Source organism: Actinia tenebrosa, unplaced genomic scaffold (assembly GCF_029948245.1).
Source record: "Actinia tenebrosa isolate PJP-AT-01 unplaced genomic scaffold, QUT_ActTen_1.0 PGA_scaffold1__47_contigs__length_23844297, whole genome shotgun sequence".
Classification (NCBI taxonomy): domain Eukaryota; kingdom Metazoa; phylum Cnidaria; class Anthozoa; order Actiniaria; family Actiniidae; genus Actinia; species Actinia tenebrosa.
The window spans coordinates 2,200,819-2,213,924 of NW_028292578.1; positions in this window are offsets into that span (position 1 = coordinate 2,200,819).

A 13,106-nucleotide genomic window follows, 5' to 3' on the forward strand; every position below is an offset into this window, starting at 1 on the left:
TCGTTAGTGATATTAGAGTCCACGAATCTGGATAGGTCACTCAGCGAAGCCTTAGAAGCAATAATGGAATCGCTGTCTAACTACACGAAAGAAGGATCAGGTTGGACAGTGGAGGAGGTAGAAGGTATGGAGGTTAGCATGGCAAGGTACGTGCCAATACGAGGAGGAAGTTACGTACCCCTGCCGGTGTGGGTAGAAAGGAAGAAGGCAATCGTTAACGTAAAAAATGACGACAACCGCTGCTTTATGTGGGCAATCAGGTCTGCACTGTATCCAGTAGATAAGGATCCATGTAGACCAAGCAAGTACCCAACAGACGATTTGGAGTGGGACGGCGTGGAATTTCCCATGCAGTTGATAGACATCCCCATATTTGAGGAAATAAACGATTTAGCAATTAACGTTTACGGAGTCAGAGACCAAACGATAGTACCACTAGTGTTGTCAAAGAGTAAAGGAGAACGAATACACCTTTTCTACCACGGCGGACATTATTCGTGGGTTAAACATATTAGCAGACTATTTTACAGACACACCAAACACAAAGGTAAGAAATACTTCTGTGATTGCTGCTTATTATCCTTTACCAGCGTTAAAGCTCTAAAGGATCACGACGAAATATGTCGCGGAGTCGAAGAAGTGGCGCAACGGATCCAGATGCCTACAGATAAGAACCTATCCTACTCAGACCATCAAAAGCAGATGCAGGTGCCTTACGTGATATATGCAGACTTTGAAGCGTTGATAACTAAGGAAGAGCAGAAAAGTGGTGCTACGAATAAGGTGGGATTACACGAGATCTGCTCCTTTGGTTACATAGTAGTCAGATCAGACGGTAAGGCCGACCCTCCTGTAATTTACCGAGGTAAGAACGCAGCTAATGAGTTTCTAGAAGCATTGCGAGAAGAGGAGGAAGAGATAAGAGAACAATTAAGACGTCCAAAGAAGATGGAATTTACCAAAGAGAACCAGGAGGCTTTTAACAAGGCAAAAAAATGCTACATTTGCCAACATACGCTTCTTCAGTTTGGAAGACGAGCCAAGAAAGCGTGGGATGAAGATGGAAAGTATTTAGGAGAAGCTCATTTTAAATGCGGGAAGTATGCTAAGAAGGGTGAGAAGCCGGGAAAGCCCTCCACGCATTGCATTCACTGCCACAAAGCATTTGTTGAGGATTTCTATGTGGATAAGGTTAGAGATAACTGCCACATCACGGGCAAATACAGAGGTGCGGCTCATTGGAAATGCAATATAAACTTCAAAGTAGATCCAGAAATGGAAATACCCGTGTTCTTTCACAACCTCCGCGGTTACGACTCCCATTTGCTACTACAAGGAACGGACGGCTCCGACGTCAAATGCATACCCAACAACAAAGAGCGCTACATGTCTGTAACTGTGGGTAAGCTAAAGTTCTTAGACTCGCAGCAGTTCATGGCGGACTCCTTAGCAAACTTGGTTAAATACAACACGGAGTTCCCCATTTCCAGTCAATACGGCGCGGAAAGGAAAGGAGTCTACCCATACGAATACATGGACTCCTGGGATCGATTCAAAGAACCCCTACCACCCAAAGAGAGATTCTACAGCACCCTAAACGAGTCCGGTATAAAGGACGAGGAGTACCAGCATGCGTTAGATGTGTGGGAAAAGTACTCCTGTGAGAATATGGGAGAATACCACGACATCTACCTACGTTCAGACGTAGTGCTGCTCGCAGATGTTTTCCAAAGCTTTCGAAAGATGGCTATGGAATACTACGGGTTGGATCCAGCGAACTTCTACACGGCTCCTGGGCTTAGTTGGAGTGCACTTCTAAAGAAGACAAACGCGCAACTGGATCTCCTAACGGAATACGACATGTACCGCTTTATGGAAGACGGTATCCGCGGCGGTGTTTGCGGACCCAGCAGACGATACGCAAAAGCGAACAATCCCACGGTGGAGTACGACCCGGAGAAGCCAACCACATACATCTTCTACTTAGACGCAAACAACCTCTACGGTTGGGCAATGTCACAGTACTTACCTGTACGCGACTTCGAATGGGATCCAGTGAAGCCGATAGACTTCTACATGCAGGTAGGAAAGGAGGAAGACAAGGGTTACGTTTTAGAAGTGGATCTGGAGTACCCAGAGCGCCTGCACGACGAACACAATGAGTTCCCCTTAGCACCAGAAGCGATAGAGATACCATTTAAGCAGCTAAGTCCGTTGCAGAGGGAAATGTGTCCTGGCTACAAACCCTACAGGAAGCTAACGATGAACCTAATGGACAAGCGAAAGTACGTGGTGCATTACCGCAACCTGCAGTTCTATGTGCGCCACGGCTTACGCGTGAAGAAGATTCACCGCGTTTTGAAGTTCACGCAGGAACCATGGATGCGCTCCTACATTGACTTTAACACACAAAAGCGTACGCAGGCAAAGAATGACTTCGAAAAGAACCTGTTTAAACTAATGAACAATAGCGTATTTGGTAAAACAATGGAGAACATCCGCAAGCGCGTAAGCATAAAGATAGCCAGCACCAGAGAGGAAGCAGAAGCATACGTATCACAACCTGGATTCGTTAGATACGTAGAAATGTTAAACTTCTACGTGATTCACATGAAGAAAGCGAATCTATTCCTGAATAAACCCGTATACACGGGGTTTACAGTGTTAGACCTATCAAAGCTGCTCATGTATGAGTTTTACTACGACAAGCTAAAACCGAAATACGGTGATAAGTGCCGCCTCTTATACACCGACACCGATTCCTTGATACTAGAGGTGCAGACGGAAGACATTTACGAAGACTGTGTTCCCGACATCGATGAATACGACACCAGCGATTACCCACGCGACCACTTTCTTTACTCCCCTAAAAACAAGAAAGTAATCGGGAAAATGAAGGATGAGATGAAAGGAAAACCCATCGTGGAATACGTGGGCCTGAAACCAAAGATGTACAGCGTGCTAAAGCTGGACGGTGTAGAAAAGAAAGCTAAAGGCGTAAAAAAATACGTGGTTAAGAAGGACATTACGCACGAGTCCTACTTAAAGGTCCTGCGTACGCGTAAGGAACAGCAACATAAAATGAACAGCCTGCGCAGCTATGGTCATCAGATACATAACGTCACGCAGGAGAAGGTGTCACTGTCTGCATTTGACGGTAAGCGATGGATGTGTGATGACGGAGTGCATACGATAGCATTCGGACATCACACGATAAGCAGTTCTTCTTTGACGAACCCACGCGTGGGACCATCATGAAGATAATACAAGATGGGCTGACCCTTCTTAGCTATCGCACTTCGGATCTGGTAAGTTTCCAAAGACCAATTAGGATCCGTAGCTCTTTTGGATCCTCCTTCTAATTCACCCGGCTCATAGAGATATCGAACCGTGACGTTACCTAATTTCTTTTCATGGGGGAAGACCGCCCTCGAACTTCTGACGAAGGATTTGTGTTCCACGTGCTTCTTTTTTATGGCTTCCTTGGGTTTCATTCCCGTAGCCCTGGCCGCCTCGTTGTTCGAAGCTGCGACGACCTGGAGGAGCCTCTGAGTCCATTCCCTGTTGCGTTTGGAGGGATCTTCCAGCTCTTTCCAATACTGGTACCCAAAGAGACGCTCAGCCAAGGTTTTATTAAATCTTTCGACGATGCTCTGACCTCTGTGGTACTCAGCTTTGGCTCTCCTAATCTTAGTGTCGTGGTCTTTCAGGGTCTTGGTAACCACGCCCATAAACTCCGTCCCCGCATCCACTTGCAGCAGCTTAGGCCATTTCAAGACGCGCTTATAAACCCTACCTAGGGCTTCTGCGACTTCCCCAGAATCCTTGCTGGTTATAGGTTCGGCGTCCTTGTATCTGCTTGCGATATCGACTACGGTCAAAGCGTACCTATAGGTCTTCTTTCTCACCTTGTCGTGCGGTAAGAAAAGCAAATCCGCCTGATGAACTTCATTGGGGGTATTTACGGTGAAGCTGGGCCTGGGAATGTACTTAGGCACGGGAAGATAAACCTGCCAGAGGGTTTGTTTTTTCAACCAGTTCTTAGCTGTTTCGTCTGATACCCTGGCCGCGGTCGCTAGTTTCTTGATAGCTGACGCTCCTCTCCAATAGCCTTCCGGCCCATAGTAAATCCTTTTAAGTTTGTCCTCTACGCGGCCCATTATATGAATTCCAAAACAAGATTGATCTTACGTCCGTTAAAATCCACCGTCTTTCCGTCCACTTTAATGGTGATGTTTATGCTTTCTACCAAATTAGACAAGTCATAGCTCAAAGAAATGGGAGTGTATTCCACTGGGTCAAATGGATTACCTTTGGGCAGAAACTTGGACATAAGAGAAGACTTTTCTCCATTGTTGTAACTATGAACCAAGTCGCAATAGACTTCGTAAGAGGATGCGACTTTCCATTTCACAGGTATGGCTGTGTTGGTAATTTCCTTGCCTGAGACACCTAGTAAAGATCCTAATGCATCAGGTTTTCCTAGGGTTACCGAGAAATTGTTAGGAAGATTATGTTTGAAGGTCATTTCGTGCGGCAATCCCGTGGTGAGAGTATAACCGTGTTTTGCTAATTCCTTAGCAAGGGTGATTGGCGTGTAATGTCCATCGGGCAGCATTACGCCTTGGTAATTGTTAGACCCCTTATGCACGGTGACCATACCATTGACTAGATTATACCAAGAATTGTACAAAGAGCAACTAACCAGCCGAACCTTATGAGCTTTAATGGGGGGATTCAGATAAGTGGTAAAGTCATTCTTGTCGCTTTCCAAAAAGACGATCATTATATTCTAAGCGCCAAAGGCGCCACTAGAGGCTAAGCGTAGCTTAGACTAAGTACGCCAAAGCTACGCCTCCTGCCAGCCCTGCGACTCCTACAAAGACCAGCTCACTATCTTTTTGTTTCTTAGAAGGCTGGTAGTAATTCTTAAACTGAGGCTTTCTCAACCCCGTTAATGCCGCGGGGTGTGCTTGCGCATAGAGCTTAAAGGCGTAGTCTGTGTTTTCGAAGTTCTTATCCGCCTGCATTTTGTCTTGGTAGTTCTTGTCCAACCAATCCCTGTAAGCTTGTCTTTTTTCATTCCAAGCCGCCACGTCCCGCTGATATTTCTCCAGCGCTAAGTCGTGTCTCTTCCTTTCGGCGACTAATTCTCCGCTTTTGTCGCCTCTAACTAATCTATCCAAATACTGACCACCATAATTAGCTCCAGTGAATGCTAAAGCTGCAATAACTCCACCTGCGACTAAGCTAACCATTATATATTACGCCGTAGGCAGGTACTTTTCCTTACGTAGGTAATCCTTTACCATGATAGCCCCGCCAACGGCAGCGGTCATCTTAGCAAAATTAGCGAAGCTCTTGCTTGGGTCTTCAGTAAAGTCTTCTTTGAGCACTTTCTTACCTACCCAACCAATACCCGCAACGATGGAAGTAATGATAGCTGCTTCTTCAACAGTTTTCAATAACGCGGTTGACATTATATTACAAAGCGAGAAGGAAAATCTAGGTCGCCGCGGGTGATAAATTTACTCCATTTCAGGGATCTTACTTTTTCTAACGGGCGGCTCCGTAGGCGTGTAATGCGCTGGCTCCAACTTTACTTTTGGCTTTGCTGCCCGCCATTGTAAGTAAAGGCTGCCTGCTGCTATAGCAACTCCTAACGCGCCAATGACGTACCCAGGATTAATGAAGGATTCCTCTTCTTTTTCCTCCACCTTTTCTTCTTTTTTGGCTTTGTTCTTCCTATTCATCTCCGCGAGCTTCTTTCCCGCGGCAACTCTGCCTGGAGATTTAGCCTTGGTAATCTTGGTATCTTCTACGGGTGGTTGTTCTTCGGTGCCACTCATCTTATATTAAGGGACTTGAAGGACTTGACAAGTAACTTGATGACGACTTGACAATGACTTGGCAATGACTTGACAACGACTTGACTAAGTACTTGACAACGACTTGACTAAGTACTTGAGGTGACTTGATCAGGTACCTCAGCAAGTGCCGCCTGGAAGACCTTTTCGACTTCTCTGTCCTTCTTGAAGTCCTTCCAAGATGTTCCTAAGGAACCTAGTACCTCCTTCAAGTCGACGTGCTGAGCTACGTGAAGTGCCGCAGAGGCGACTGCCATTAACTTACCGCACTTCAAAGACAACCACCCACAGGTTATCTTAAGTTCTTGGGCGATGACATAGTCATCTCTTATGTCCTTCTGTAGTTGCTCCACGTCGTCTATGGGCAGTGCAAGTCCAAGCAATTTAGTTGCAAGTCGGATAGCGGAGTCTGCTACGGCGTCCGTGGTCTTACTTGCGAGGGCAGCCTCGTACCTCTTATGGAACTTCTTAACCTCCTCTTCTGACAACTTATTAACCTGCTCATGGGTAAGTTCCTTGCCTATCATTTCTTTGCACTTCCCAGAAGACACAAGGATGTTAAGTTGTTCCTTGAGGTTACTTTCATCTAACTGTGTGGGGACTTCATCTAAGAGCTGCTCAATGTTCATATATCCTACGCTCGAAGCTCGCGTAGCGAGATTTGAACGTCATAAGGAAACCTCAAAGAGAAGATCATCTTGGAATGTTGGTGTGTCTTTAAATGTCGCATGTACTCATGCAACTGTTCCTTGGATATCTCACCGCCGTAGTCGCTTAAGATGGTTTCCAGGTCAGACTTACTTGGAGTATAAAATACTACGAGAGAGCCTATGTTTTCCCTGAAGGGCTTAGAGACACTGGTAAGCTGCTGTGAGAGTAACCAAACGCTGATATTGTCGTGTCTACCGCTGAAAGCGAGTTTAACGAGCTCGGAAGTGCGCTTTTTTACGTCGTCCCCGCAGGCGATGTCGTCCAGTATAAGGAGGGTTTGCGTATTCTTGGGGAATTGCTTGTGCCAGAACTTCAAATGATTGGATAACTCATTAGGATCTAAGACGTCTACGAAGAAGTCATCATCGTTCACACCTATGCCTTCCCAGGTGCGATTATTCACATAGGTAGGACATAATAGCACGATATAGTCGAATTGACATCTAAAGGGTCCTAATAGCTGTTCCACAACGAACTGAGTCTTTCCACAGCCGGTAGGTCCTACGATAAGAGCATTGCAAGGAATATGACTTGGATCCATTTATATATAATGGAGTCTCTGGAAAGAACTCTCACCTACATGCAAGATAAGGTAGATACCATCAAGATGCAAAGGGAAGAGATAGATCGATTAAAGGAGCAGGTGCAAGAGCTACACGAAGAAATGTGTAATTTGAGGCGCTCAGAGAGAATTGCTGCGCTATGGACGATGATTAGTTGGGCTAGGGAGTCCTTCAAAGACTTCCTGCGATACCCTCTGTGATTATATATATGGATTGCATTACGAGTGAGTTACCGGCAGATTGCTTGTTTACCGTGCAACCAACGCCACGTAAGAAGAAGCAATGTAATAAGGAGTTCCCTGAAGATGACTTCGTTGGACATTGGTGTCCTGTGGATACTAAGGCAAAAAGGACCTTAGATGATATAAGTGAAATATGAGACTCAAAGTAGACCTATCGATTGCAAAGAGGCTCTCAGGTAGATCTTATTTTTTATTGTTATTTTGTTAAAAGGAATGCATACTAATTGCAAAGAGGCTCTCAGGTAGATCTTATTTTTTATTGTTATTTTGTTAAAAGGAATGCATACTAATTGCAAAGAGGCTCTCAGGTAGATCTTATTTTTTATTGTTATTTTGTTAAAAGGAATGCATACTAATTTCGAGGGGCTCTTATTTTTTATCGTTAAAAGGAAGGTATATTAATTTCGAAGATAGTCCTCAACCATTTAACAAAATAACAATAAAAAATAAGACCTACCTAAGGTCTATCTTTTCATCTTAACAAAATAACAATAAAAAATAAGATGTATATAATGAGGTGTTTGCAATGTGATAGAGCTTTTAGTAGCAAGCAGCGACTACAATACCACGTTTCCAAGAAAGTCTGTCAGAAGACCAAGAGTACCATTTGTGGTGATTGTAACAAGGAAATGTCTACCTTACAGGCCTTACAATATCACCGCCAGAATAGAGTCTGTCTAAAAGGCTGCTGTACTCGCTGTGACCAACCCTTCTTCGAGGAGAACTGGCATAAATATCGCTGCCGTCGTTATCATCTCGAAGACATTGTCTGTGAAGTCCATGGAGACGTAGCAGAGCGTTGTTGCCCCACAGAAACGTCCAGGGCTTTGACTAAGATAAAGCAAGAAATAGATGAGATCTTTGTTGGTTTCGACGACGTTGAAGGTGTAAGGTGGGAGAATAGGGAACATTGGGAAGGAATCTGTGAAGATTGTGGTTGTAGACGTAGTGATCAACATATTTGGTGTTGTCTTTACGATGGTCCTAAGCCCTTAGATCATTATCTGATGGTAAGAAAGGAGTGGAGTTTAACAAAATAACAATATATAATGTTACCTTACATTGCAGCGTTCTTAGGAGGTGTGACTATTACCTTATCGGTGTATGAAATGACGGAAAAAATGAGGTCCGACGTAGCAGACCAATACTTAACCGCTCATGAGGATGACTAATCACACAATGGATTAGCTTCGGTTCTACGTTCGATGTCAAACTTCCATCGACCATTAACCTTACCATGACTACGTATGTTGGTGTATTCTTCACCTTGCAGCACATACCTTACACAGTCAGGTGCCCAAAGGCTGTATTCCTCGCCGTCGCGTTCTAAGACTAACCTCAAACGGTTGATGTCTTCGAACATGACATAATTTTTTATTCGGTATGAGACTCCTTGCAGCAGATCGCGCCAGTGTGTTTGTTTAATTATCATTATATCTATGAAATATTCTTTGGTGCGTTCGTAAAGTATCTCGTGACTTGAAAGCCTTCACACACCAAGAACAAGGTATGCGTATTCCAAGGGCATATTCATTGATTTCCCTGCAAAGCACATCGTAATCATTGCTTACCATGGTTAAATACCCATTATCCTGGTATCTATCCATCATATCTTTCTGCTTATCTGACAACACGCCATTACCTTTAGGAGTCTTCAACTCCAGACAGAGTCCATTGTATCCCTTATGAGCATTTAAGATTAAAAGGTCAGGTTGACCTGCTTGATAACCTTTCTGCCAGCAGGTGATACGCTTGTGACTGGAATCCTGTAATTCTCCTAGACCTGGAGCAATTAGCATTTGAGGGTGAAATCTGCGCATGTAATCTACGAGCTTTTTATGTAAATCGAACTCATTTTCTATCTTGAATACCAACTTATTAGGACCATCGAAGCGCTTCTCCAGTTCATACTTACCCGTCTTCCTTAGCGCAGGAAGTACTTCCCCCAGGACCCAATCTTGGAACTCCTCTGCCTTTTTCATCTTTGAAGAGAATATTAACTGATACAAGCCAGATTCGGTTACGTACAGGGAATTAGGCTGTGAATAAGAGGGGAGGCGATTCACCTCCACTCTTAAATCGCTGAGTTTGACCTTGTAGTTATCCCTAACATGCGCCTTAATTGCATCTTTTGGCCTTTCGTAACCCAGCGCAGCAGCTACTTCCTTTGCTTTGAAGTACAAAGTTTTGCCTTGCACTATGCATTGCAGTTTATTTTCGTTGTTTTGAAATACGCGAAGCATTATATACCAACGATATTTTTTTTTTCTTAATAGGCAACGCTCTTTAGATGATTCATTTCTACACTCAGTTGCGCGTCTGAGACTACGAAGATATATGCGTTGATCTTAGTAGTGTCGCTGGCATGTTTGGTGCGCTTGATCTCCAACGTAATGCCGTCCTGGGTATTTACCAGGCGTAAACCCTGTCCATGTAGGTCTTCGTCGTTCGTCGTGCGCATGTCGATCCACAGCGCATACTTATCCTTAAAGAATTCCTTTGGGCCAATTTGGTCACCAAACTTACGCGCGACTTCCCGGTACATGTCCTCTGGCTTTATCCCTTGTGAGTAAACCTTATTAGGCACTCCGTTAATGCTAACGCCTACGTTAGTGATGTTAGGATTAAAGAACGCCTCAGAGTCACGCAATCCTGCCGTGTATGTCTTTGCGAACAGCAACATTATCCCTGTAAGGCTGCGCCTGGGAAGGTTAATGCTTTGGTTGATGACCTCTTCGACGTTATTTGTAAAGCTGAACGTCTTGTACATCACGACGTGATCGTAAAGGAAAGCCTTTCCGGCGCTGTATTCCATACCGGCGCTACGAGCCAGCTCTTCGCTGTATACCGTCTCGTACTGCAGCTCCAAGTTCTTGATGAAATAAGGATCCACGGCTGATGAACTTACATCTTTTCCTTGCAGGATGTTCGTAGTGTCTGCTAGGGTCACTTCGAACTGCAGCTCGCTTAGCTGCCTTGGGTAGTATGCACCGTGGTTCGTGATAATTTCGAAATCTAATGGAACGACATATTTAGTACCATAAGCCGTCTTTATTTCGTCTTCTCCTGAGGCGCCAGAGGTTGCGCTCCTTACCTTGCGTATGACATCACTGGCGATTCCCTGCTCTATCCTTTGCGCGCGGTCAAATGCGGTCAACCATAAGTCTTTGTACGTGGTATACAAATCATACCTGTTTAAGTCCAAGAGGGATTCCCCGTCGAACTTTACACGCATTTTGGAAACGAGGTTTCTACCCGCATTATTGACGACGTAACGCGCGTCTGCGGTATCTGGCTGTATTGCTAGGTTAAACCTTAGCGCTAGGGTGCCAGGAACCAACACTAGGTTATCCGTTAGGCGGGGCACGCCTACGTACAGGGTTTCCCCTGGCTTAGCGCTGCTGGGGGTAAAGGTAACCCGATGAAAGGTGCGCTCTGCTTTCAGCCCACCAACCTGCTTAGGTAATACATTGGGGTTTAACTTTGAGCTTATCATATATAATGGATGGAGAAGGATTAGATTTCGATCCCCTTACTGAAGAAGGTCAAGCAGATATTAACGACGACGAATACGACGCATGGACTAAAGGCAAGGAAGACCCCCTGACATACGACGCAGCCTTAAGAGACAAGTTTGGTAGTAGGTGGAGGAGGGTCAAGGCCACATTAAATCGTATGTTCACACGAAAAAATCCATACAAACCCATTCCAGAATTTTTGCAAATGGATTACGTAGTAGGTCCAGGCGGCGACATTCCTGAAGCCCCCAGCGCTGCATGGCTTAGTAGGGTTCAGGAACAAATGGATGAATACATGGAAGAAACCCCGGACGACTTTGATAGGATCAAGGAAGAATTCCCAAACTGGGATCCAAACAAAGTCCAAGTAATGTTTGACACGGATAACGAATGGGGTAGGGAAGTCGTAGTAGCAAGGTTAAATAGGTCTAATGCTCATCCATATGTCATCAGGGACATAAATGGTAAACACTACACAGATAAAAATATTCCTCCAACCCTTAGAAAGGCATTAGGAGAACCCAACTTACCCGAAAGAATGAGAGAAAATAGTGAGAATATTGACGAAGCCGTCGAAAGAGTTAAGACCATAATGCAGCGGCAACAAAAAGGTCTTGAGGCGATAAGGGAAGTAGAAGAGCTAAAGCAAGCGATGGAGGAAAGGGAAGCAGATTACATGCGACAAAACCGACTACTCCTTGATGCTCAAAAGAGAGAACTTGATGACAAGAATCAACGCATATTAGAACTTATAGAACAAAGAGACAAGGCCCTACGCGATAGGAACCAAGCCCAAAGGGCCTTCGAGCTCGCCCTGCAAGACCTGGATATAAGCAAGGAAGAAGCCAAGGACTTACGTACCACCATAGAGGGTTCTTTGGTGGAGCGGCGGCAGTTAGTTGCTGAAATCAACATTAAAGAAGAGCAAATCCAGCAAAGAGATCAGGCTATTGAAGACCTGGAGGGACAAATAGAGCGGCAGCAGGAAATAATCAATGACCAAACTCGTCCTGAAGAGGAAAGGGAGGCAGCACAAAGGGAATTAGAAGCCATTCAGGAGAGGGCTGCGGAATTACAAGCGCAAAATGACAACCTGAAAAGAGAATTGGGGCTTACCACCAAGGAAAAGGTAAAAAGAGCTCTGGTGAAGTATGGTCTTCCGTTGGCATTCGCGGTCGCTATTTCGAGTGTAGTAGGAGTTATCCTTAACGCGCTTAAGGCTACAGGCGCGGGCGTAAAGAAATTAGGTAATGGACTAACGGACTTGGGAAAAAAGATGGCAGCCGGTCTTCCTGGGCTGCTGGGTTCGGTTGTTTCCTTGGCACTTAGGGCCGGCGGAGAACTGCTAAAGTTCGTGGGGAATAACATTTGGATCCTCGTAGTAGCTATTGGGGTGGTACTCCTGAAGAAGATTAGGGGTTGATCTTATCCTTGTGTATTATGGTGGCTTATCGTCGTCGGGCGCCCGAGTCGTCCTCGACTGGGGATAAGTAAAGATAGTATTCGCACCTCCTTGATAATGCGGTATCAGGGGTAGGACAGTCATAGTAGAAATGGTCTTATGATTCCAGGGCCTGTCGGGGGTGGCAGCGCCGCCGGCGTAATTTATCCTTACGTTACCATCGTGGGGGAGAATTTGCAGCTTGGCATATTGGCAGTTGGCTATCATATGAAAATTAACCGGCGTTAAGTCTTCTCCGCTTAGCGGAGGGGGCTCCGACGAAAAATGGGTCGGGCTTCTATTGTTAACTTTTTTTCTGTATGGTGGTAATGGGTGGTTATTCTCGTCAATGAGCCTAAACCCCACATTTGCACCATTACCCGTGTTAATGCTGATAGTACACATTATTAATCCCAAGCCACCGACTTCAACCCACATTCCGATGTCAATCCACTCATTCTTTTCACCATATTCCTTTTGGTCTAAATGGAAAACATGATGGGTTTCCTTTACATGTGGATTCATATATTACAAGCTTAATACCGTAAGAGTGCTAATGGTAGCGTGATTATAGGGCTGGTCTCTTTGGTCATGTATGCTATTCACGGTGACGATTCCCGTATCGTCTACACGCATTTGTAATTTTACCATCCCATGGCAGTTGGCGACCATATGGAAAGTCCAAACGGATAGATTCTCAGTGCTTTTATAGTTGGGCTCTACTGAGAAATGCGTGGGCTCTCTGTTGTTAGTCTTCACGCGCA